The sequence below is a fragment of the Anser cygnoides genome, chromosome 5, assembly GCF_040182565.1.
Source record: "Anser cygnoides isolate HZ-2024a breed goose chromosome 5, Taihu_goose_T2T_genome, whole genome shotgun sequence".
NCBI lineage: Eukaryota > Metazoa > Chordata > Aves > Anseriformes > Anatidae > Anser > Anser cygnoides.
Genome location: NC_089877.1, coordinates 31,563,618 through 31,591,064, shown reverse-complemented (window position 1 = coordinate 31,591,064; position 27,447 = coordinate 31,563,618). Strand labels below are relative to the sequence as shown.

At 39.1% G+C, this 27,447-nt stretch overlaps 1 protein-coding gene across 8 annotated transcripts in view; it reads left to right on the top strand.

Moving 5' to 3' along the window:
* The window catches only part of NUMB (NUMB endocytic adaptor protein), a 95,546-nt gene that overhangs the window by 15,014 nt on the left and 53,085 nt on the right, over nt 1-27,447 (top strand). Inside the window, exon 1 of one of the 8 annotated variants that reach the window (XM_066998691.1) lies at nt 24,059-24,079. The exons of the other annotated variants lie outside the window; for them this stretch is intronic. The gene's annotated coding sequence lies outside the window, so the exon portion shown is untranslated. Of the gene's footprint in view, nt 1-24,058; nt 24,080-27,447 lie in introns of those variants that run through there. 8 annotated transcript variants of the gene reach the window in all.

Genomic DNA, 27,447 nt, shown 5'->3' with positions numbered 1-27,447 from the left:
ATTGTGCAAGTGGAGATCTTCCTGCAAAAGCATTGGAGGATGAGATTGTCTCATTGCACAATTGTTTTCCGTGGGGCGTTTTCTTTTATTAGCACAGAAGTACTGGTGTATGCACCAAAGATGTATTAGCAACAGAAGTGGAGGAATGTGTTACTTTAAACACATTGCTATTCAAGATATGTTTTACCTTGTGGTTCTTCGGTCATAGGGTAGGTTAGTATAAAAAATGATCTTGGAGCAGGCAGATGCAAGACAAGCTTTTTCTTCCTCCCACGATCTTATTTTAAATTTGATCTCTTTTAATTTAGGGGGGTTAAAAATACATTTGTTCCTCGAGACATAAGGGTGTGTCCAGAAGACACTTCAGGGAGGAATAAAGAGTACAAGAAATAAAATAATTAAAGGTTATAGGTAAGCAGTGAAGTCTATTTAAACAGAAGTAACTTGCTAAGCTTGTGTGGTTTTATTCTTTATGGATCCTGGAGTCACAAGGTCTACCCTGGTGCTTTTAAAATCAGCTCTGGATACAGAAGTGAGGGAAGGATCTCACAGTTTTGGTAAGTCACAAGTCTGTAATTTAATTTTGCAATTAGTTCAGCCATGCTAGTTGAAGCTCTTCAGGCTCATAAATTTAGGAGTGCTCATGATTAATCTAACCATTAGAACTTGTGTTAAAATACATAGGTTTAAACACCCAGAAATCCCCTGTGACTGCAGCTTTGCTGAGAGCAAGTATGTATGCTTTGAACCAGACAACATGATTCTTGAAAACTGGGTACGCTAGAAATATAACAATGATGGAAAATGAGCAATGCTTTTCAACTGACATGACTTAAAATGTGAAGCCTTGTCTGTAGGAACCCTTCCCCTAAAGGCAATTTCAACACAGTTGCTAGGAGAACCTTGGGTCAGTTGTTAGTGGCAGAGATGGAAAAATGGCCATTTCCATTTTCTTTCCTGAGCCTCAACTCTGCCGGGACTGTAGCAGTGTTAACCACAAGCACCAGTCTAAAATGCTTAAAAGGTATGTGGTGATAATTTTTCCATTCTGACTATGGGAGAATGGACGCAAGCTGACACTCCCAAGAGAAGGTATTTATTAGCAGACTTGAGAGCTAGCCTATTAATAAATGACAACATCAACTTTCAGGAAAAGGGATTTCTTTCTGGATGAGTAAGATGATTTTAGGGATACATATTTGTCTTAATAGTACCAGCAAACAAACATGAGGCCTTTGTCTCTGGATACACTTTGTAGCGGACTTCTATTCCTTGTGCAGCTTTCAGTGACAAAATAGAACTTTAAATAAAAACAATAGCAATAGTAGAAAGAATATAAATGTCTGGAAATTGGGTAATAACTGATACTGAAACAATTTGGTATTTGCTGTCCTTACATTTAGCACTTTTGAAACAAACAATTCGGAAAATGTTTATTTACCAGTAGAAGTTCGTAAGTCCTATAGACTTGTGGTGGAGGATCTCCTTGCTTTTGCAGTCAATGGTTATGGAGGCAGATTATTCTTTACAGGAACATAATCTGTAACATAGCTGAGACATACTTGACTAATAAGGTACAGAACTGGTTGTATTTATTCATCATCTCTTCCATTATGCTCTTAAACTTGCAGGCAATTTAGGTGTCAAGAACAGAAGAAGCTGAATTTCTCGCAGGTTTTCTTTGCTTTGTTAAACTAGGCATTCTTTAAAATGTACATTCAAATGAAGGACTAAGACAAGGCCTAGTAATTACTAGTAACGCAATAAAAAGTACCAAGTTCCAGTTACGTACAAGTGTTCACGTAAATCCATATTAAAGCAATCTCTACTGCTTTTCTGCCTTAATTATCTTAACGAAGGCAGACATCAGTTGCTTTGAAACTGTGTGGTGGTTCAAGTCTTTCAAAGGTTTGTTCTAATAACCGGGGGAGGTTGTTGCCAAAGTCCGAAAGAAATTGTGAAATGCAGTTTATAGTAATTGATGTAATGTGTTTTAATCTTTTGTTCATGAAATCTACCTAGTAGAAAAACTACTGGCTTTAGGAAAAAATATTAGTACTAGTGCAGTCACAAACTGGACAAAGGAGGACAGGCTTTTCAAGTTCCAAGTGGAAAAGATTGTCAGCACTAGCAAACTGTACAAATCTGGATTTTGTTTGCTCTCCTGGGGACATTAACATGTTTTTGGTGCAGTGGAGTTAAAGTCTGAGTTTACAGGCTGTAGATTGTCCTCTGTGCTTTCTGAAAAAAATCTGCTGTAGGTTACTGCTCGTTTAATCCTGGTATGTTAAGCTAGTGGTGGCTGCTGTGCTTTGAAGCCTGCTGGCTATAGCAAAGATAGCCAGCTGTTAGTTCAGGGTCCAAATCCAGCCTTTAAGATGGATTTCTTTTTCCTTTCTTTTTTTTAATGTGTTTCCTTTTTTTTCTTCTGAACCTTTGTAATGCCTAAATATAGCCAATATTTTGTTTTTCTGTTGGGATTTTCTCTGGATTGCTGAGCAATAGATGCAAAGTCAACTGAAATCCTGTAAGTCTATTAGCTAGTGCTTATTACTGTGCCTCCAGACCAGTGATGCCTGCAGGTCCCAGCTGGGCTGTGGAAGCAGCACAGCTGCTGCTCTCAGGCTCCGTGCAGAATTACAATTTCTCCCCAGAGCTGCTTGTGTGCAGAGCAGGCTTGTGTGCCGTGGTGCCGCTCTGGTCCTCTTCAGCTGCTGCATGGCGCTGGCTCTGTCACAGAGATGCTGCCTTTTGTAGAGCTGCTCTGGATGTGCCTTTTCACTGGGCTCCCTGCCTGCTTTCGCTCCTTGCAGGAGCTGGGGGAGGCGAGCAGGGGTTGTTACTCAGGTGTGTGCTGTGCTGGGTCCCTGCTGGCTCTGCACCGCTGCTCAGCATGGGGCTGCAGCTGCACCCCACCGATCCCCCGAGACCCAAGGGAGGCGTGGGGAGCCTCTAGCTCCTGGGCTTTAAGAGCAGTGGATCTGAGCTGACCCGACTTGGGTGGGTCCCAGGCTTTGTTGCTGGGGATAATATGCTGCTGTAGCTCAGCCTGCCTTTGTCCTAGGTAATGAGAGTCTGTCTCTTTGTATTGATTCAGTCTGCAAACAGTGACTGTGTAAAAATGGGTCCCAAGCTTACAGAGTTGTCCACTCTCAGATGGTGCAGCTGCTGTAACTCTTTTTCCCTTCTCTCTTGGAGAAAGAAAACTTTGCATTGTGGTATCTCCTCTTCATCTAAAGGCTCCATCAGTTTAAAGGAGTCGTATTTCTGTGCCAGCAGAGCACAGCAGCACTCATTTCCTTAGCTCTGTAAAGCTCTGTGGTGTGGAATATGTACTTAAGCGCATCTCCAATTGAAGTAATCTGTTTCTAGAATACTTAGAGTAACTAAAGCTTTAAAACAACAACAACAAAAGCAAACAAAAGCCTAGCAGCAAAAACAAATCGTTAGACTTTTAGTGAAGTGTCTCCTAGTCCAGAGTTTGAGTCACAGGTAAAGCTCTGTTTAATTACAAGTTTTGTGGGACCTGGAGTACTAATTTATCAAAATTGATATAATTAACGCTTCTCTCATTGTTTCAGATGCTCGGGATTCAGGCTAGGGTGCAGGTGCTGTGCTAGGTGCACATTTGCCCTTTGCCTGTATGGAGCACACCTCAGGTGCTGGCCTTTATGAAATTCCCTATCAAGATAGTAAGGTACAGAGTTCCCTCGTTGTCTGGAAGAAGGACCCTGATATGCATAGAGTAAGTGTGCTTATCTAGAAGGTCCAAGTGTATTTGGGCAGATGTCCTTAAAGAACCTGGCCAGTAACAGTACTGATTTTTTTTCTTGAGGAGCAATGCTTAAGAAGTGCTTAGAGAGAAGAGAGAGTTAGACAATGTGTGTTATCATATGTAAAGGTGAACCTAACTTGGCCTAGTGGCATTAGGGCACCAGGTTCAATATCTCAGCCTGGGTCTCTGCTTGCCTCCCCACCCCAGCAGAAAGGAGAAGGGTGGCACCTTTAAAATGCAACCAGTCTTGTCTCTGGTGTGCAGACATCCACTCCTGTCTCGACATTTCCCTTCTTGATGTTTAGATAATGCTGGTGTCGAGTGTTTTTTCCCTTGTTTTGCTGTCTTTCCTTATGGCAGCATTTCCAACCAAACTAGCAAAGTCTAATTGCGTATCTTTTATTAGGCTGACCTATATTGTAGGTAGAAATAAGATGCTGTACAGTTTCTTTTGGTGATGTCTGTGGTAAAAGCTTACACAAAACAGACCTAAATCAGCAAAGCCTTGTTTTGTTAGAACTGTAGCTTATGCTTCCTTTTTTTTTTAAACTTCAAATGTTTGATTCACCTCATATGCTGTGGCAAATTATTTCAGTGGCTAGAAGTATGCTACAAGTATTAGTCTAGTATCAAATGACAGCTACTTGATCTAGTAGGGAAAAAAAAAACGAGATGAAAAGAAGCTTGAAGTCTTTGTAATTTAGATTATGATCAAGTTGTTACTTAATTTTCTGTTACATATTTCAGAAGTCAATTATCCTAAGAACTCGGTTTTTTTGTGTGTGGAATGGAGACTTAATATTACAAAGCTTGCTTTAAAACATGGACACCAGAAATGTGAGCAATGCTGCAGTGATAAAACATGATGGAGACGCAGTGGTTGTACTGCTGATAGCTCTTACCCTGTTTATATGTTCCTTCTTCTATCACTTGCAGCATCCTGTACGCACTTGGTCCTCACTCTTTTTTCAGTATAACTGGAATCCAAGGTAGTCCTGTGATGGAAACTTACTTTATATTCGTTCTTGAGTATATACATCGTATGTTTCATTTGTCATAACACATACTGAAAAATTACTCTGAGGGAATCTGTCAACGTAACTAGGCCTTTACTACCTCTGAACTTGTCAGTTGCTGATATTTGCAGATTTTACTGTTAATTACTTCTTCCCAGGCATAATTACAATACAAGCAGTGTTAAGCCTAAAGCTAATCTCCATTGGACACAAATAGAAGCACCTTCTTTCCCCTTCCCTAGTGGGCTACTGTTTGCCTTTTAATCCAATTAGTTGGTCACACACATAAACATTTAACCCACTCAAATGGAGGATTGTGCAGCTAAAATTTATGGATGCTAGCTCTATTTAACTGTGTGAAATTGTGATGATGAGGGCTAGTTTGTGATTATGAGGTTGCTTGTGACAAACTTGGAGCTTGTGAAAGAGTGAGACTGCACTTTTTTATTCCATAAGTAGTATTATTAATTAAATTAGTATTATGGAGGTCAGGAAACTTCTGAATATATAGAGAAGAAAGATTTCATTACTGTATGATCAGATTCATTTTTAAATAAGTAATATAAGAAACCATGCATAACAATGAGCTTTGAAGCACTTCCTTTAATTTGCTGAGTAGCTGCTATGGCCGTGGCAAGAGCTTCCACAATGTGAAGCAAACATCTGTGGAGCATTCCTTTTAAAAATACTTTATTTTTTGAATGTCGTAGGATTTACAGGAGAAAAAGCAGGATATAAAATACTTGTCGTGTGGATCTGACTGAATTGTGCGAGTCAAAACCTGTTGTTTCCTCTCTACCAAATCTGAACTGATTTATATTTACTCCAAGTAACACATAGAATATGTTTCAAATTAGTCTATTTTAAGTTGTTTAGATGAACTTCCCTGAGAGTAGTTTTTAGGAAAATGGAGTTTAGTATTGCATTTGAATGTTTAAACATGCTTATTTTTTCCAGAGAAGCTGAAAAACCTATTGTACTTGTCTGCTTTTTTAGTGCAAAGTGTTGTCCAAACTTTTGGAAATAAAGCCAGAAACAGCAAGCCAGAATCTTTAAAATAATATTTCATTCCATACATCTGAAAGCAGTTTATGAAAAATGTTGTTAGAAACCTCAGATGGCACCCTTCAATTTAAAGGGATAGTAAAGTGACTCATGCTTTAAAAAAAAAAATCTTTAGTGCTTTTTGTCTAGTAATAGGAAAAGGGATTGACTCGGGATATAAAATGCTGACCTTTATTGCATTTGCATTAGCCAGAATTATTAACATTGTATTGTAGAGGCTGTGGCACATTTTTGGCAAGCTGGTACATTCCTCTCTTTCTTTGTTGCTTCCTCCCACTCGAGAGCTTTTGTCTTTCTCCATCTGCTTTTTGAAGAGAAATGCTGTACGCATGCAGACCTCAGAAACTGTAACTTGAGTTTGGGTTTGACGTAATGCTAAATTGTTACCATAAATTCAGACTACAGAAATATGCAGAATTAGAGTTCTGTTTTGTTATTTAAATAAGAGCAAATATAGTAAAGCTGTAGGATCAGCCTCTAGGAAATTAACTGCCCAGACTTTTGTAACCAATACCCAGCAGAGCTGAGAAACATTTGCTGTGAAAGTTGATTGTGCCTGCTGTGTGTGTGTTTGTGTCGTTTTTCTGTTTTGAGAATGGGCTGCTATGTAAGATGACAGTGGGTTAAAATATTTTTTTAAAATGTGTGTATAGATACATAAAACAACTTGTCATGGCAATACAAGTGCATGGTAGTGATGAAAACTACTGTGATGCTCTGTGTTTTAGCAAATATGAACTTGTTCCATGTTTTTACTCAAAAAATTCAGTCTGTTGGATGGGATTTTGGGGCAGAACAGTGGAATTTTTTGTTTAACTTATGTTTTCATAGTTAAACCTATAGCTGCGGATGCCCCTTGGAACATAGCTGAAAGTAAAGACAGTTATGTGCCATTAGCTGGTACTTTGGAGGATTCTTACAAGCTTGTCATATGCAAAACCCTGTTAACAAGGTTCAGGGGTGGCTCCACGCGCTGCAGGCACATGAGGTCTTTTATGAGCAGCTTTGGAATTTGACGTGTGGTTGTTTCTAAAACAAACAGATAGTAACTCTTCCCCTCTCCCTCTGTTTATATATAGACATACAGTAATTACAAAACTTGCTTAATCTTTGGGCTGCTTTTTTAAAAAGGATTCATAAGAAGTGAAGTTCTCCTTTAAGGAGATATTAAAGTAGTTTAGGACTAATATTTAAGCAGGTAATTGTTTTTATAAAGTTAGTATTGATTTGCTTTAAAGATATTTCCGGATGGCAATTGACATCTGAGGCTGAAGAATTGTATCCTTGATGTGAGAACTGAGAGATGGAGGGGGGGGGGGGGAAGAGAAACCTCACAACCAAAGCAAATCAGCTGAATTTTCATAGCGAAAAATGTCTAAAAATGGGACATAAGTAGTAATATTAATTTTCTTTTTTATAGCCTCTTCAAATTGTATGTAATGCCTGCAGTAGAAAGTAGGTCTAATCCTTGTTAGGAGAAAACAGTAAATTTTCTGCCTGAAATGTTGAAAGGTGACTGTTGTGCTGTGAATGTTGCAGCTTCTCAAATTTTGTAAGCTTCTGTGGTCTGAAGGGAGGACGGAAAAACATCTGGTAACAGCATCCTGCAGGTTTTGGGTCTGTGTATGCAGAGCAACATTGAATCTTGCAGACAATTCATTTCTAACTGAGTAATAGAGGTGCTTGTTACAGAAAAAAACGTTTCTATTCCTGTAGGTTGCATACATCTCCATGGAGCAAGGTTTCTGGCCGTCAGTGTGCTCTTACTCATGGGAAATTGTAATCCATGAGTGTCTTTACAGTTGTAGCTATTATCCCTAGTGACAACACTGCTGAAAAACAAAATAGCTAGTAATTTGATGGTGAAAAGCCATCTGGCTACTTCCAGACATAGCTTCTTAAGTGATGGCAAATATTTTAAAGAATAAATAAAAATCTAAATACTTTCTCTAGGAGACTGTCATGAAAGTTCAGATTCTCAAGCAGGGTTCAGCACTTCTGAGGAAGTGCTGCATCTTGCTGGCTCTTTTCATTTGCAAAACTGTTGGTGTGGCCAAAGGTTTTTAAATATCTAGCAACCTCACAACCGTTTCAGCTGCATTAAATTCACATCGTTAGTGGTAAGCTGGTGTTACGGCTTTTCAGTATGATCTGACGAATAGCCTCTGCTGGCCATTGCTTTTCTGCTGCCTTTCACATCTTCAGGCAGAGAAGCTGTGGAGCACTGGAAGTGCTGTACCCTCTGCAGTCACTGGGGTTTCCTGAGAAAGTACTACTCATTTTGTTCACTTTACTAAAGCTGAGTTAGGGAAACGTTGGTTGGGCAAGTCACACTCTTCTTTTGTCCATGTGAGCGAACCAGTTTTTCTTGTTCAGTGGTAACCAGCATAATGTAAAATATGTGTATTTGCATTGTAGTTCCTTCTTTTCCTTTGTAACCTAGCATTTGGGGGATTGTTTTAGGTTTTCCTGCGCTGCTTATATCAATCTGTAAGTTTCAAACTGTAAAGCTGGAATGAAACCAGCAGTGTGCTTCGGGAAAGCTAGCAGAAAAATTCAATTATTCAGCAGGTGAAGACATTTTATTTCTGTTTTTCCTCTTTATGATTGTCTGCTGCTGTTTGTTTCCTCATCCGTTGTGCACACAAGCCACAGTGTGCTCATCATCACTTTAATGCAGACAGGTGACCTTGCGGGGACTTACACTGTGGTGTTTAGCAGCATTGTTCTGATCATATCAGTGCTCCTGAAAACAATGTCTATAATGCTTTGAGAAATTTGACCTAGCAGAGCTCCCTGGTAGTGCTCTCAAGTAGTGCTCAGGAGAGCTGTGATGAGCTTGTTGCTGACTTTCATATCAAAGACTGACCTATGATATTCCTAGCCCTGGAGAGAAATTCCTTGTTAAGGATACGCTGCTTTTCCTTGTATATACTGAGATCTGTAAGACAGAGTAAGAAACTAATATTAGGGTCTTCGACTATTGTCCCAGTTCTGTTTTTAGGAATGCTGTAATTACCACCAACTCACAGGAAAAGCATTCCCCAAACTAAAGGTACTGTGGTCTTTCTTCAGACTCACGTAGCACAAACAGGTTGTACAACGCTTCTTGTTTGTGCTCATGATTGCTAGCAGTGGCCATTAAATAGAGTGAGATCTGGTAACAAAACATTGAGATTTTCTTTAGAAAATAAATGTAATTCTATGAAATGGTCCACAGCATGGAGGTGATCATTTATGCTAGTTAATCCAGCCTTCTCAGTTTTGTAAACTAAATGCCATTTCTTTAGAAGTCCAAGTAGCAAAGGACAAGGTGGAGTTGTCTCTCTCTGACCCTGGGAGACACTAGTAAAAGCGTTCTGCTTTGCTGTGCTGAAGATTTTTTGAATGTATGTTTTGCTAAGAAACTCAATACTATGAGACTAATAGAGCTGTGGATCTGCTAAATTACAGAGTGCTACTAGTTTCTGGAGGAAAATAATTCCGTTAAAATCTTTTAAAATCTTTTTAATAAAAGGTTCTTGTTAGTCAATGGCACTTTTTCCTTGGACGTGTGTAGAAAGCTTTTAGTGGTACAAAGCAATCTTCTTTCCATGCTTTAATGCCTGCTTTTGACATAGGACATAGGTGTTGTGATCAATAGTTGTGTATTGAGTCAGTTTTTCAAATACTTGCTCAGAATGGTGTTGATATGCACACAGCTTTGGGTGCGTTGGCCTTTAGGGAGACTTGAGATGTCATGGCTCTCGTGGTGGTACCTGGATTTTCACTTGTATTGGGAAGTAATAGTTTTGCTTTTTGAAAGAGGGAAAGTTAATGGTGTTTAGTTCAAATTTCTTCATACTCTTTAATGATAATTTTTGTAGAGCCTCACTTTTTTTTCTTTTGCTGTTGGTGTTTGTTCTGAATCTGATGGGCTAATAAAAAATTCAATTTGTGCAGGTATGGTGCATTTTTACTAGTAAAACTACTTGCTCGAGCATAACTTTGTATTCACCAGCACACTTAAGCAGACACACAAACCTCACCAACTCGTTTCTGAAGGTACCACTCCCAACATTTCTTCATCTGGCATTCTGCTTCTGTTCATCTGCTTGTGGAAATCAGTTGAAGTAGATGAAACAGCTGCCTGCTAGCTGTTTCAGTTTGCGTGGTTTGGGGTCAAACAAAAATAGCAGTACTTACATTGGAAATAGGGAGGACTGCACTGAACTGATTATACTTGTAAATGCACTGGAGTTTTACCTAGAGCACTGAGCCAAAGTGGTTGCTTGTTTTGGAATAGACTTAATTAAAGTTTTGTTCAAAGGCTTTTTGGGGTAAACTTGTTAAATCTGTTTGGGAGCCAGTGATTTGAAGGGAACTGGTTAAGGTAATACTGCTTTTTTCTTTTCTTTTTTGTTGCTGTTTCTACAGGCATTCAGACTCCTTTTCCCCTTAACAATAACTGTAAGACCCACAGTGTAAAAAATGGCTGTGATGCCTCTATCAGAAGAGTATTGTTCAAGGGAACAGCAATAGTGTATATACCTACCTATAGCAGGAAGATGAACAGTAGGAGAGGAACACTCATGTTGCATTAGTGGAAGCTATGTACGTGTGTGTAGGTGGATTGCTTGTGAGCTTGAGGGAGGGAAGATTCTTGGGTGGGGTCTGTTAGCCACTGATTGTTACCCTAAGAATTAGTTTCTGATACTTGGTACTTCTTGTCAGCCTCTGTCATAGGTTTTCTGAAAATCCAAGTACTTTTTTCATTTTTAAACAACTTCGCTAAATGGAATTGACAAGTTCTGATGGATGACTAAAGTTTACCTAGATTTTTCCAAAAACTGTTTATTATTTGTCCTACTTAGGAAGTTCAGAGTAATTTATTTCAAGAGGCTAAACCATGGTAATAGTTTATTTTTTATAATTGTAAAGATGTTCTCATTTTGTCTGTCTTGACAGATATCAAGCTGTTAATGTCAGCCAACCTGTGCATCTCTGAATCTCTTACTGCTGCTGTCTGCTCACAGTGCTTTGTTTAAACCACTCTATTACCCTAAATTAGGGTTCATAAGTCATTCTTAGAACAGCTCCTAGCATCTTCTAAATGTGAGTGCAACATTTACTACCCTCTGGCATAGAAGCTGGCTTTAGCATGCTCATGTTAGTAGTCTGGTCATTTGTTCTGTACAGTCAGAGCTCTTTAATGCATGTTGTTTGGACCCAGTGAGTTGTTTGTATGATTCTAACATTATGCCTCTTGACATGTGTGACAGGGCTGTGCCCTAGAAAGGTGGGGCGGGCTGTAAGGTGTGAGTTGACAGGTGAGATGAAAGAGCTGTATGTTCTGAAACACCAACATGTCTAACCACTGGGATGCATCATTTCAGTTTCCTGGAAGTCAGAATTTCACTTTCATCGTGGTTATAAACAGGGAAATTGTGCTGCTGTTGGGGGAGACAGCTGTCTTGCTACCTAATCATGTTCATTACAGTGCATATCACAGCTGTCAGTCAGGCTCTCTGTCTTTGACTGCAGGAGCAAACTGAGCCATCATTAATGTGATATTTGTGTTGTAAGGTTAAGCAGGTTGGAGAGGCAATTTGCAGTTAATTCTAAACAGTTGGTTAAGGTTTGTGTTGCATTACAAAGGTTGTTAGAATACGCTAATTAAGAAGGTTTTCAGGAAGAAATCTTTCCCTTATATTGTACTTTCTGCATCTGTATTTAACTGCACCTGCTTCTTGTGTGTGTGAGGAATAGCAGTAACAGAGGGTGGAAGAGGTGTCACTGAGAGTGTCTTTGGACCTCCATGTTCAGGTAACTGTTCTGTCGCTGTAGGCTAGGGAAGGGAAGGAAATACTGCTCCTGAGTAATGTGCTGCCACTCTCTGCCTGAAGATTGGTGGCCAAAGGATGTAAGGGATGCTTTCTGGAGTTTGGGGATGTTAAAGCAAGACTTTTGTGTTTCCATCACCCTCTCCTAATTGCAAGTATTTCATAAGCTTCTTGCAAATCACCAGTTGCATGCGTGGCTGCAGTTTTATGGACGTAACTTAACACTAAGGCTTCAGGAAAAAACAAGACTACTGCTGCAGCTCTTTTTCTGTCCTCTTGTGTGGGATATATCTAGTGTGGTTGCATACATTCATGCTTTGACATAACTATTGACTGAGTAAAATGTTTAGGGTCACTTTGTTTAGCTTAGAACAAAAATGACTAGTACAAAAGGTAGTGAGACCATATTGTGTTAGTGCCTGAAGGCATTCACTTAAATGAAATGTGAGGTGAAGTAATACTCTTCAAACCAAGCAGTAAGTCAATTGCAGATCAGAAGAGGTCAGTGAAAGCAGTTGTATATCCAGAGGACTGTACAAGCACTTAAGGCTAGGTTTATTTAATGCTGAAGTATTTTAAAACAGCATGCATGTAGTAGTCTAACTTCATGTTTATTTCTAAAAGTATTTTAGGTCTAAGATCATACAAGGAAGAGCCTTCCTTGATTGTAGTAGTGATTTTGATGTGCATTTGAGCCAGTAGTGCTGCTGATAGAAGCAGCTTTCTGTTCAGTGCCCTTGTACTAAGCCAGCAGAGAGCTGCTTTTTAGCTGAATGGTGTCCCTCTTACCTTCCACCATGCAGCCTTGCAAATGCTGAGTCTGCCAGTATGTAAGAAGTGGTGCAGGTAGAAGATAACAGCTAGAATGAGGGAAGGATGAGTACTGTTTTCAGAGGCAAACCTGATTGAAAGGTATGTTAAACTACAGTCATTTTTGAATAACATAGCTGAACATTTTACTTCCCAGCTTTGTTCTACCTAGTGTTTAATAACCAAGGAAGAGGAGTAGAATGGTAAGTCATGTCTTTCTCCTCCTAGATCAGATGCTCAAGTCTTTTATTGTTCTTCAGTGTGCATTAGCAGTTTGTTCATTTCAGTATTTAAAAAGCTCTTGAGGTGTGCAGAGGCAGGGTTAGGAAAGCCAAAGCCTGCAAAGTTAAATATTGTTGCCCTTTGTGATTCTTGCCAGAAGGGCTTCTACACGTATATCACCGGCCAGAGGAAGAGTAGGGAAATTGTGGGACATGGATAAGGTACTTGATGCCTTTTTTGCCTTGGTGTCTACTGGGAAGATTTGCCTTCAGGAATCACAGGCCTCTGCAACTAGTCTGGAGCAGTGGAAATTTAGCCTTAGTAGAGAAAGATCGGGTAAGGGAGCATTTAAATTCTGCAAGTCCGTAGGACCTGGACTGATGAGGGACCTCGCTGGTGTCATTGCAGAGCCATTCTCAACTGTCTTTGACAGGTTATGATAATTGGGGAAGATCACTGTGGTCTGGGAGAAAGCAAATGCCAGTCTTCCCTTCAAGAAGCACAAGAGGATCTGGGGATTTACTGACTGATCAGCCTCAATTACTTGAGCAGGAGAGGTGGGACGAGACGACCTCCAGAGGTCCTCTCCAGCATAAACAATCTGTGATCCATGGGAAGGTGATGGAGCAAGTTCTCTTGGAAGCTGTTTTCAAGCACATTAGGGACAAGAAGGTGATTAAGAGTAGTCAGCATGGATTTATGAAGGGGAAGTCATGTTTGACCAACCTGGTAGCCTTCTGTGATGAAAAGACTACGTTACATGTGAGGGGAGAACAGCTAATGGTTTTTTGACATTGATTTTTGACACTTTCTTCCATACTGTTGACAAACTGATGAACTACAGGCTAGGTAAGTAGTGAGGTGGATTTCTGAACTGCTGAGCTTAAAGAATTGTGAGGGTTGGCACAGAGTCCAGCTGGAGGCCCATTACTAGTGGTGCACCCTCAGGGTTGCTAGTAGGACATGGGCTATTTAACATCCTCAGTGTTCTGAAGGGTGGGACAGAGTGCACCATCAGCACGGTTGCAGGTGATAGAGAACTGGGAGGAATGGATGATACAACAGATGGTTGTGCTGCCTTTCGGAAGGACCTTGACAGGCTGAAGAAATAGGTTGACAGGAACCTCATGTTCATCAAGGTTCTGCAAGCAAACCTACTAGCAGGTGCCTGCATTCCAGCACTGTCATCCCGTGCTTCACTGCCCTTGCCATTGCCTGCTGTTGGCAGACTGCTTGTACTCAGGCTTGGACAACATAGTGCTGTTTAAGCGTGGTGATTAGACTAAAAATATGCAAAGCTGTTTGGAGAGAGCTATCAAAGTCCTAGAGAAGAATGTGATAACAAAACTAAAGCATTTATTTTAAGAGTACTTGAAGTGTTGAGGAAACAATTTTTACAGCTCTAGACAATTATTTAAATGTTACTTGATGCCAAAGTTCAATGAATGAAGGAATGTGAAAGTGCTTAATGCACAACTTATGCAATGACTTGCAAGCTGAAAAAGTTACGGGGTCGCTGCTGTCTGGCCCTGCGTTGCTGAACCCACAGTATATTGCGCTTTATTGGTACAGGCAGCCCTGCTGGCACAAGTTTCATGCAGTTTGTAAGTTACTCCTCTGTGAAAATGAAGCATTTTTCCAGCTGTCTTTTAAGTCTTCAGAACTAGTATTGCTACTTTACATTATTGTTTGTTTTAAGCATGTCTTTTTCCAAGACTTCCATATGTTCACAAAGTCTTGGTTTGCAGTTCTCATCTTTGGAAATATTGTAGCTGGAGCTTATGGTTACATGAAAAGTAGAAGAGACAAAGCATTTGAGTATGAAGGCTAAGAGGAGTTCTAGGAGCAGGCTCCTTAAATTGTCTGCGGTGAATAACCAAAAGAGCCCCAACAGAACTGTTTGGGATGCATATAAAGCATACATACAGGTAACTGTGGAAAGAATTTGATAAAAGCAACTGGAAGCCAAAGGAAGGATTTGAAGAACATGACCTGGATTGATTGTCACACCCAAACTTGCACAGTAACTTGGGGTTGTGTGAGTACTGGAAGGATTTCACAAACCTTTCAAAGCAAAATTCAAATGTGACCACAGTTGCCTGTAGGAGCAGCAAGTGTCACTTCTATTGCATCTGTACTGAGCCAGATCTTAAAAGCATGTAATAATAGTTCATAAGCTTCAGGAGGAAAGTTTGGAATAGCTATATGCTATAAATAATGCTCTTTTCTGCTAAAAAGCCTAATGTATCAATTTGTATTACTTGGAGTTTTTTTGCTGCTCTGTAGTACATCTTCATCACAGTCTGAGACTGACATCTTTCCATGGTTTTATTCTTTATTGAACAGTCTTTAAATGACTGAAAAACATCACAAGCCTCTAAATTTTAGGCAGTCTCAAGAATGGAGATACTCATTAACATAGTTAAACCAAAACAACAGTGACAAGAATACTTGTAGATTAATATGATTAGGTGAAGAAAAATCCAAACTCAGTGCCATTAATACTTGAAGGGGTTCATCACAGGCATCTGTGGTTATCTTTTTACTTACGGTGGCTTGGCAGATTCAGTATAGCTAACAGTGAATTTTAACAGTGTATCCGTGTTAGATGTCCACATGTGTTCAATTAGGTAGTGAAATTGCACAGTATCACATCTTTGTGTGAGAAGGCAGAAGACAGGCTGGCTGACTGGAGGTTTAACTAAATAATGGTATATCTTCTAGTATGCTGAATCTTCAAATAGTATTCCATGGACTGCGGGGATTCCAATGCACTGTTCTACAACCACTTCTAAAGGCAACTTCTCAAGCTAATTTAAAAATCAAATTTCTGAAGACTTAAATCTGCTTCAGCATTTTCTGTTGACAAATGCACTTAAATGTCTATACATCATGCTGCAATCAATTGCAATCAGTTTGGCAATCTCTTAAATAATCCTTGTTGGAAGGAATGTGTCAATGGAAAGAGGTTCCTGTTTTAACCCTAATAATGCAAACTGGAATGTGCGTTGTCTGCTGGTTGTTATTTGAAGTGGATGCCAGAAATTCTTACGATAAAATCAGTGATAATCATTCTGCCAATTTAAGGAGACACCAGCTCCACCCCAGAAGTTCATAGGAAACAATCTGGAAAATTTGATCCACAATGAGACTGTATGTTGGTCCTGGAATACCTCTTGCATACCCAGAATTTGAGTACCTGAATTCAAGAAGCCAGTCTGCCTATGTGACCTTTTTTTTTTTTCACTGTGAAATTGATCTTTGAGTTTTGAGATGCTTTTGGCAAGGAATTGATAAGAAAAATATTTGTACAGTTGCAGCTCTATGGTTCTTGCTCATGAATGTACTTGATTCCAGATGTCCAGATCCAAATAAGAATTAAATGGGGTTGATTTTATTTTAAAGGGATTGTAGTCAGCTCCCCAAGATGTGCAGCAGAATGACTGCTATGGAATTTGGTGAAGATTCCCAAGTTACAATACTGCTTATTTTAACATGATCTTAGCAGAGTTGGCTTCTCATTTAAAATAGGGGCACAATGCAATGTGTGAACCGTAGCGTTGCAAGTATGTAGGAGGTCCAGGAAATTTATAAAAATTCACCTGAAGGTGTCTGATAAACTTTGCTCAACCTGAAATTGGTCCTCGAAAGCTAAAGTTTTCACTTAAATCTTGCTCAGTGCAATTTAAACTGAACCCTAAACATACAGTGAAAACAAAACAAATTTCTAGCAACTCTTTGAAGTGATTTTTTTTGTTGTTGTTGCTGCAAGCTTGTACAAAGCCCAAGTACCAGCTTGTACCTTAACTGTACTTTGTAAAAATGTATTTATGGATCTCCTCCATATACTAACATTTTATCACTGTTTATAGTAACATCTGTGAATGTAGCAATTTTAGTTTCTGAAAAAACAGGTCTTTAATCTTATTTTGCTTTATTGTAAAGAATGTATATATTATCAGGAATTAAACTGGAATTTAAATCTTCACATAATCCAGACTGAATAAACCACCTGTAATTTGCTTTGTCATTGTGTAAAAAGCACAGTATATAAGTGCATTTCACAGTTTGATTAAGGATTTAATATCAGCAAGCTCAAATTTGATTCAGTGATTTGGCTCTGTTTTACTGTCTGTAACTTATACAGTTTTTTGGTATTTGATAAAATGTTATTCTGTTCCTCAAAAATTCGTAGCTGTCGTTTTAATCCAATGTTGAAAACTCAGGTAATGTGTTTTATCTAATGCATTAAAAACTTGAACTGTAAAAAAAAAAAAAAATAACTACTTGAGATATCATCTGCCAGCTTTTTTCATTCCCCATCTCAGTTTCAAATGCAGCCATCTAGAAATGCAAACTGATGGCTGTCGCTTGCTGATTGAACTAAACACAAGAGCAAGGCTCATCCAACTCTCATTCAAGTAAACATTCTAAAGGTTTGTAGCACTAAAACACAACTCACTAAATGAAACTTTTTTTGTGGTTCTCAGTAGAAGCTTTCCTAAAAATAAATAAAAATAAAAAAGGGTGTTGTTTTGCATATTTCCTTAATGCTGTTTATTTGCATAGGCTTCAAGAAAAAGGCAGAGATTAGTACACACACCATCCTCGGGAGAAAGGGTAACTAAATATCAAGTTCTACTATTTAAAAACACATTAAAACTACATTTAACGTAGTCGATCAAGTAGTTGTGGACAGTCTTTTTTGTAATTGTGTACTTGAAGATAGATTCTCTGATAAGGAAAGCAGTAATTTTACCTAGGGGGAGGAATGAGTAAAAATAAATATTGCCAGTTCACTTATGAGCCCTGCAGCTTGTTACTGACCTATCGAACAGCTTGTTCTGTCAGGACTTGGTGCCAGAATTCAGGAACAGGAAAAATAAGCTTGATCAAAATACTTGTTCCTTACTTGTTCCTTATGTCTTAGTCATCTCCTTGCAGGTCTGAGGACCTACTCCTAAAAAAAGAAATGCATAAAAAGTCATAAAAGCATACAAAAAACCACCATCTTTCTTAAACAGAGGAATACAGTTTTCTTAGCGAGCAGTCCTGGGCTATGTTTTGATAAATTCTTAATCTCTATATTGGAGGAATAGCAAATAAATATTTTGTTCTGCTAAGCCAATTTCAGGAAACACGTAACATCATAACAGACTGGTAATAAACGAAAGCTTTCACATTAAAACATCCCCTACAGAGCTTAACAAATATATTGTTCCTACTGTTCACTGGGATTTCTGAAGTGGGCAGTACTTGCCTTCATGTTCTTAGGCAATAATTATTTTTTTGGAAGTCTAAGTAGCTAGCAAAACTACTTATTATCCTGATCTCCAAATTTGCCCACTTGTACTGCTTTCCTGACAGGATGTTTTGAAGGACAGTGTGTCCCTCCCTTTTGGTCAAGGCAGGACAGGGAACGGATCCTCATCCTTAAGAACTGGAGCCATTTTAAACAATGATGCACCTTTGATATGTGATTGTCTGAAGAGATGAGCGGTATCAGCTAGAACACTTCCTCATATTGTTGCTTACTCAGAAGCACGTCACTCCGAAGGTCTCAAATCTTTACAAAGTCCATGTTGTAATCTGGAATGTGCGCAAAGCTGTAATTTATGAAAGCTCGATTTCTTGAAGACCTTTGTACTAGTCAGTTTAAAGCTCTATGCTTGCTTTGCAACTACAGTTTAGCAGGTTGATTTGCTGTGTGACACGGCCATTTTAAGCGTAGCAGGATTAATGTTGATTTTTTTCAAATCATGACTAATTTACGTAGTCCATACAGGCTGACTTGTGAACAGCTTCATAGTAGAATTAGAGGGTTAAGGGTTTTGTATGCTTTACTCTTAAAATATGTGTTTTTTGCTGAAACCCTCATCATGAACTTACTGCCGAGCACCTCCCTTCTGTTGTCATGATGGAGATGTGTGTTGGTGCTAAGCAGGCACTGCTGCTGGATTACTTGGATTATTACTGCTTATTACATAGGTTTCCTAATTTGAAGCAGCGTCACCAGTTTAATTTCAGTGACATGGATGTAACATTTCAAGAACTACTGGACATAAGGAATGCTGGAGGTGTCGTGCCAGCTAATGAACGTCAGGCTTACTTGCTCATACATCTGCACACTGCTTTCTGAGCCAGCAGTTGAATGGCTTTCTTACGCATAGCGTTCTGCTGCGGGGGTGTTGGAATAGAAAACCTGTCCTGAAAATATTCCTCAAAAAAGCTGAATCCCATTTTGCCTGTGACATATAACAGGCTCTCAGATGAGGAGGAGGAGGAGCTGTCTTTGCAAAAATGGTGAAACTTTGTGGGGGATTGTTATGCTATGTTTTTTCCCCTAAATTTTGTATGTAAATCTGATAGCTGGTTATAATTAAAAGGGCTGCAAGAATATCTAATGGTATTTTGATAAGTGGTTAGCTCTTTTAGGAGTGGTGTTGCGGTTGAATATCAATTTTTGTAAGAGGTTAGGTTTTTCATGTGGGGAAAAAAAGCTGCTCAATTCAGGCAGTAGACAATAATGTCCTTTGAAGCATAAAAACATTGTTGATACAAAGCTATAGATTTCCTTCAAAGCAGAAGGTTTCACTATTGATGCTTACTAGGAATTTAGGATTTAATTAAGTTGCTGACTTGCAGAAAGCCACATGCTGGCCTAAGCTAACGTATAGAATTCTAATAGAAAAGGGATGCAGAAAATAATAACAGCTAGAAGTTTCATCAGGGATTATCATGACTTTCTAAGTAATTCTAGGTAAATTAGAAATAATTCTGGTGCACTTGTGGCTGCTGTAAAGCAAATATTTTCCCTTTAAATGGAAGTGGGCAAAGGATAGGAGAGGAAACCATGGGAGACAGGATGGGTAGGCTATTTGGATTGCTTTTAATATTCACAGCATAGTGGTGTGTTGGCTACTGTGATGAAAACTTTCTGTTAGTACCTTCAGGGAAATGGGGAAGAAGGGATTATAGCTGTGACTTTCCTACTGAGTCTTTAATTTTGCTTTGTACAGAAGTGAAGAGGACAATTGTCCATGACTGGGCTATTCTGAATATAAATGTGATGTTGCCTTTCACTTACTGGATTGATACTTTTTTTTTTTTTTTAAGCTGAGAAGTGCTTTCTATCCTCTGCTGTTTTTAATGGAAAGGAAAATAGAGATGAAAGAACTCTCTCGAGCCTGGAGCTTGCACAGAGGCCCTTCGCTCTGCGTCCTCCCGTCACGTGGGTTGCTGAGGTGACCAAAGGCAGCCCGCGTAGCGCTGAGGTGTGAGGGCCCAGCGGAGCCTCCTCTGCTGCGTTCCCTGCAGCGCTGGGTGCTCTGAAGACCTTTGTCTTCACCGTAACGTACGTGCAATACCAGTCCAAGTTCTCCTTTAACCCATAACCCCAAGCATGATAGCAATTTGGATTGATTTAATTCAGGCAGCCTTTTTATGTGGGGGTGAAGGGAGTGAGATAGCAGCTTAAGAGCTCAGCATTATTCCGCAGTGAAGCGTTAGGTTACAAGTCAAGTGAGGTAGAAGTCTGGCCCTAATGTACCTTTTGCTAGTAATATCAGCACTTTGGATGCCTCAGGTCTGGTATAAAGTTCTTTTACCCTCACGTTTGCCTATAGGATATTTCTCTCTGAGCGAACGTGTTCTAAGCATACCACTTTGGTATATGTTTAAATAGTAATTGGTGCTGGGGGTGGGTATTTCCTGATACTTAATGATGATTTAAAAGAGTTAGTCATCAGTGGTCAGGAAATACCAACTCCAGATTAGACCGAGTTCAGTTATCTTAAAAATGTTTTAAAGGTATTTCAGTGTCCATCTAAATGTGGTATGTTGTCAGAGACATAGTGTGCATAATGGCATCTTGTTCTGGTGTTTAATTATAGAATAAGTAGTGGAATGCGGGTACTGTGTGCTTTATATTGTTTTGGAGTAGTTGCCACTACTTCCCCAGCTTTTGGGAAGTGGTCACACTGTGTTGCCTAAAACTTGGCTTAAATTCTGTAACTGTGAGATTTCCTTTTAGATTCTCAAATTAAAGAATACTTGCAACCTCCCCCCTCCCTTGGCAATCACAATGGCAGTCTATATGTAAGTAATACAGGACACTTCAGTTCAAGTTCAAAACTTTCCTTTGAGGTTGACCAGGTACCTTCCGCTGTGCCCATGGCAGCAATCATTTTGTGAACCCTGCAGGAAGGATTTTTTTCCTCAAGCCTTATGGATTGTTTTATGCCCTGCTGATGCTTACTTACAGCAATGTACGTTCTTCAGTTTATAGATTAACTTGGCGCCTATACGTACTTCCGTTCCATTGACAGAAAGTAAAGTATTGGTGTCAGAGAACAGCACAGTTTTACTCTCTCCCCTTTCCCTTCTCCACAACCTTTACACGAGTTGAAGAAGATGGTTGTTTTGCATATTACACTCTTTCCTATTACAGCAAAGAGCATTTTAGACTTATATTGGATTTTCACAGAAGCTTGTCAGACTTTTTTCAAGGTGGATTGCCAGTCTTTTTATATGGTTTAATATGCCATGATAAACTTCAGATCACTATTTGAGAGATCTTGAAAGATAAAATATCAGGAAGGCTGAGTAATGCTTCCTTTTTAATCCCATTCATCCTGCTTAGCTCAGTTTAGATAAAGATGTGTCTCCTCCTTGCAGGAAAGGGTGCAGATGGAATAAAGCCTTTTGTACCATGCAGATGGGATAAAGCATTTTGTACCAGCCAGTAAAGCAAACTGGTCAAATAAACCAGATGTGGAGTATACAGTAGATGATGAATAATTGTGGATATGAAAAAACAACACAGTAGTCCCCCAACCCAAATTGTTGATGACCCACTTGTGAATTGTATCTTATTACTGTATAGCTTGTGCATTTTTCTGTGCTGTTTTCTCAATACTGAGAACTCTCTCAAAGGGCCTGAGATTCCAGATGTAGTGTATCACCTAATGTAGCACTATTTCAAATACTTCCCAATTTTTATGTGTGGGTATAAATTTATGGCAGTGTTACTCTTCTGCAGATACGTTTTCAGAATTAGGAACCTGTAATTTTTTTTTTTTTAATGCATATGGTGGCAAGAATTCATTTTTCAGTGTAAGATTGGGGTCTGAATCATTACTTAAAAACAAAGTTGAGGTGTTGAATTTAAAGCTGCTTACAAAAGGTTAGGTTTGATACAATTATAAGGCGAAATGAATTCTCCGATTACAGCTATACTGTTTTGCTAATTTGGGACTGCATAACGCTTTAACATGAGAAATAGTAACCCAGGTTAGTGGTATTACCATAAAATAGTTGTGTATGCGATTGGAAGAAGATGGGATATATTACAGAAAATATATATATATATAGCAAAAGAGGGCTACGTGCTATGTCTTTTCTGCCATGCTGCAGTGTGCTTGTCAGTAAGGGTGATGCATATTATCAGTGGATGGCAGCAGCATGTTAGTTCTGATAGTTCTAACTCTTCTAGGACACGTGCATGTTATTACTTCTCTTTAAAACAAGTAACTTGTGGGTTATGAATCTACTCTCTTATCTTAGACGAACAGCTCATGCAGGGTTCATACATTCAAGCAGGGAGCTTTTAATCCAGTGTACAGGCCTTATCCTGCACCTGGCATGATGGAATAAGTTTATTTAAGAAAACTGGACAAAAATGCAAAGGTTGATGTATGCTGATATCAAACAATCATGGTAGTTATTTTTAAAAGTTGCATCTGACATTTAAAAAAAAGTTTTTGTAGGTTCTAGGGACGTTGCAGATCCTTTTTCCAGAGGTATTTAGTACAGATATTTGCTCCAGTCTTTGCTGTCTAGGTAAGCCATGTTGAATGAGTATTTTTTGGGGTGGGAGGTGGGGATGACAAAAACAAATGAAAAACATAACAAAAAACACTGACTTCTGTAATTTAAGACTGATGTGGGAAATTCTGGGAACATCTACCTGACTACTCCAACTGTCTCAATCTCGTTTCCGCGTTTTGACTGCTTTCCTTCTTGGAACAGGTGATTTTTTTTTTTCCAGCTGTAATCTTATAAAGAAGTACTTCAGGACTTAACTGGGTAATTGTATGCCTCTGTGCTTTCATTAAGTATTACACTCCTTTGGAGTTGGCTGAAGGTTCCTGCTGTTTAGGCTTGTAACTATTTTACTAGTGCCCCCAGATATCCTTTCTTCTGCAGTTATTTTGGTAGGCGCATGCTGAACAATAAAAGTAGCTTTATCAGTCATACGACAAACTTGGATACTGCAGATGAAAGAAGTATTCATGAATAACACTTGACTCAGTTTATAAAAGTAAACATACTCTGTTTTGTGAGAGCTGATTTAAAATGTTTTGCTCCGTACGTTGCCCTGCTCCTTGCCAGGTTTTTTTGTGAGTTTTCTTAGGCTATCAGCGAGCACAGCTGGAGTTGGCTAAATCTTGCTCATGACTTGAAGACACAGTGGGAAATGAGGTATTTAGTGTAGAGAGCAGGTAACCTGTAGTGGCCTCTCCCGCTGATGCCATGATCATTGCATTGCAAAAAAAGGCATGGTGGCACTGAAGGTCTCTCTTGGGGTGTACTACTCAATAAGAGAACTGTTGCTTGCTAAAAACCACAGGTTTCTACCCTCTGTAACAGAAGAATGGAGTTCATGAGCATGTTAACTGCAAAACAAAAATAAGGGGCGTAATACATAGTATTTTTAGTTTTATGTAGACAGGATAAATGCTGCTTTTGATGGAATGTAGTGAGTGGCAGTCACAGTAAGCTCCTCTGGTTCTCATAGCAAAGTATAGCTACTGCTTCTAATAGAGATGTCCTAATGTATTATGATTGTAATGCTGTCTTATAAAATGTTTGCCTGTCAGTCAAGTGTCTTAGAACTGATGAAGCACTACCAAAAGCTAGGTAAAAGCAGACAGCTGAAGATGACTTTGGTTTGTGTGTATCATGGTATCTCAGAGATCTGAGATAAGCAGCAGCTAGTCATAGCTAGTAGCATAGTCAGTGTAGCTATTATTTTGACCTGGGGTCACGTCCAGTTTGTTTAGGTTTCCCAGAACTATTTTGGTGTACCTGACCCAGAAAGAAGACTGTGAAGGCCCTTCCTGTTGTGTCGCTTGTGTACCTAGCAGGAGGGGATGTGGGTGGTGTAGGGAATTTGTAGGGAGTGTCTCAGGCTGTCTACCACAGCACGCCTCATAGCTGCATTCTCGTGTTCTGCTCTGTCTGTTGCAGAGGTTTCCCATTTTATGCTATGAATTTTTGAGAATTATATTACCAGGTTTTATTTGTGTATAGTGCAGCCGGCCAAGACTGTGTGGGGACTTCTTAAAACAACAGACACTTTTCACATGGTAAGTTAAGTGCTATGGAAACCCAGGACTTCATTTTATAGGTAAAAGTGAGAGCTCATAGGAGGCTTTTCTTCTCAAATCCTGGATGTACTGAATTCAAGTTGCTAAAGAATATATTTGCTAGTGCTTCTCATTGAAATATACACAACCATGTAGTCTCAGTTTTGTTTAGCTTTCTTTGACCAGTTGAGTAAAGTGTTCATTTTCTGACCTACGTTTGTGAACTTCTTTATTTCTGAAAAACTGAATGCCATATCTTTTTACCTTAAGATTGTGGGAGTTTTAAAGTTTGAGAAATTCTATGAAAGTTTGTACATGAATTTCTAGGCACCCTTAGGAAGTTTATTCCTTTCTTTAAATGTGCATCCTAATTTAGCTGAAGACATGATGTAGCAATGCTTTTCAAGTTCTTTGAACTCATCTCTTCTAAAAGTTTTATTTAATGAGATCACTAAATAATATTTATTACTGTACTCATAGTGGGAATCTTCAACCACTTACAATGTAGTCAGGAAACCATTTTCTATTTACTGATGTGTTGAAACAGTTTGAATCTTTGAAACATATTAAAGAAATGCTTTATCTTAACATTGTATTTAGTAGGTCAACCTCAAATGTTTCTGTAGTTAGAAAACTTGAGCCTTGCTTGAATTTCATTTTGTCCACCATGAAATATTCTCAATACACTGATCCATAATTCAAAATCCACTTCTTTTGTGATATCTGTCAATAATTAGCTACTTTAAAGCCAGATGAGGTGCACTTAGCAATAGGTGTGCTAACTGTAAAGTAGTTTTTTTGAACTTGTTTCAGTCTGTATTTCTGTAGTGTTTTTCCCCTCAGACATAGGATGTAATGCAAAGTCAATAATACTGACACACATTGGCTGCTTCTATAATCTATAGATAATGTATATTTTAAAGATTCAAAAAACACTTTATTTCCTTTCTTCCCTGCCCCCAAAATAATTGTATGAAGGAGAATTGGAGCTAGAGGACTTGGCTGTGATTTTGCACCAGAGTGGGCATGGATTAACTTCACATAGTGTGCATCAATCTGGGATGCTTAGGTTTTATAGAGGTGTTTGGTCATTTCTTGCTGATATACTGCGATTCTCGTAGTCCCTTTCATAGTGCCCCTTCAGAGAGAAGGGGAGCAATGCTGAGAACTTCACATGTTGTAGCTATTTTAATCTTACCAACATGGCCATTTTTATGTGTAATGTAATATTACTATCCAGCAGGAAATGTACCCTCCTACTGTGAACCTCCAGACTATCCAATGTTCTAGGAATGCTTTCTGACCTTCTTTCCAGCATCAGGGAAATCAGTATGTCAAATATCCCTGTTCTGCACAATCCCCACCCTTCCACCCACTTAGGAAAAAAATTTACAAGCTTGGTTTAGATGTCCTGATTCTTGTGAAATGTAAGATTTTTTTTCTCCTATTCAGATTTTAGTTGTTCTATATGTCTAGAAAGTTTCTTAATTCCAGGTGCTTCTAAGAGAGGGCCTTAGCAGTAACAAAATTTACAAAAATCCCTGTTAGTAGAAAACTCACTTAACTACTGAGAGTATTTTGAAAAGTAAAAATACTCTTAACAGAACAGCATCCCTGAGAAAAACAAACAAACAAAAAAACTTAAATTAAAAACAGACTAGGCAAAAATTGATCAGATGTATATTTGTCTGTGAGTAGAATCTTTTATGTATGGGCAGATTTAAGTGTGTTCTGTAAAGTTAACAGTAATAAGGTCACTCAAATCTTTTGGGGTGTTTTGCCTTATTAGGTAAATAAGGAAGAATGGAATCAGTGCCCGAATCAAGTTTAAACTCGTGTTGTTTGAAAACTTTTAAAGATTAAGCTCAGTATTCTGGAAATTACCACTAGATCAAATATTGTAGACATTCATTTTAATAAAATACATGTCTTCAGTCTGAGTACTTTGTCGAGTTAGTAGCCTATACTAGGATTTTTTACTGCAGAAGCAGGGCAGGAATGAGGTAGAGCAGATGTGGAATTGCCTTTTGCTGCAGACTTGGGTTTGCAGTGCAAACCCTGAACTCGGACACCTCTTCTGTCTTGGTCCTCGAGCCTTGTCTTACAAGTCACTCAGCTAACAGTTAATGTGTTTTTGCACAAATATTCTTCTGTCTGGAAAAGATAATTCAGCAACGGGATTGCACACATCAGTATATAATATACAGGGAAAATTGCCTGTAGTCCTGTCCCCTGATCGCTTCCCCAGCCTCATCCAGCTTGTGCTCTGCTTTCCCGGCAGTTCTGAGTGCGTGGGCCTCAGTGTAGGCTGCTTCCCGAATCTCCTCCTCTTCCTTCATTTTATATTGCTGTAGCTTTATGTGCGGTTATTATCTGGGTCTCTTGCATATGGCTCCAATCTCCTTCTGTATCTACAGAACTGGATATTTATAGCAAGCCAGCCTAAGTACATTATTCCAGCGGTGAGAAGCTGATTGAGTGCGTATTGTGATTCCTCTTGCGCCTACATCAGTGAACAACTGTTGGGTTTTGGCATGCGTTGCATTCCTGGGTGTGGTTGTAGGACAATCCAAGATAGCCTCGGTTATCTTGGCTTTGTTACAGCAGCCCGTCACAGCATAGAGGTTCACATTATAGGCAGCAGAAGGCCTTTCATTCCAGACTGAAATTGTTTTGTCACCTTCATCTTCAATTTATTTATTTATTTTTGGTAAGATTTGAGAGGGAGAAGTTACATGAGTAACTTGTAGGCCTGGTGTAGTTCACAAACTCACTATTTTTTGTTTGTTTTTAAATATTGTGAGTCACAGGCAGAAGTTTGGTCTTGGACATAGTTGTTTTTGCTTTTCAGCTTCAGGGTTTAGAATCCTGGTTATGCTGAATTTCATACTGTTCTTTCTACTATGGATTTGGGACGTTTCATCTTGCAATATTGGTATGTATGGTCTACTTTCAGCCAGTGTGAATGTTTAATCTTGAGAAGCTAAAATGCAAATTGGTCGGCCAGCACAGGACTCAGCTGTGAGTTAAAACTGAATGCAGAAGGACCAAGTATGAGAAAGCAAATGAGGAATGAGCATGGAAAAAGGAAACCCCCAGTAACTGTCAAACATGACGCACGGACTGCTGCCCCATCTTATGACAAGAAACTCCCTACAGGCAACGTGAATATGAATGTGCTGGAAGCTGTTGTCACTTCGTGGTGTTGGTATCACTCAAACTCGGGACTTGCAAAGGCTAAGAAAGTTTGTGTTGTCAGACACTGTGTACTTCATAGAAATGTTTCTATATAATCCCTGTATAAACAGTGCTGAAGGTCAACTTCCAGCGCTCTTAGTTGGTGAGCGAGAGCAAGAGAGAGGTGGAAG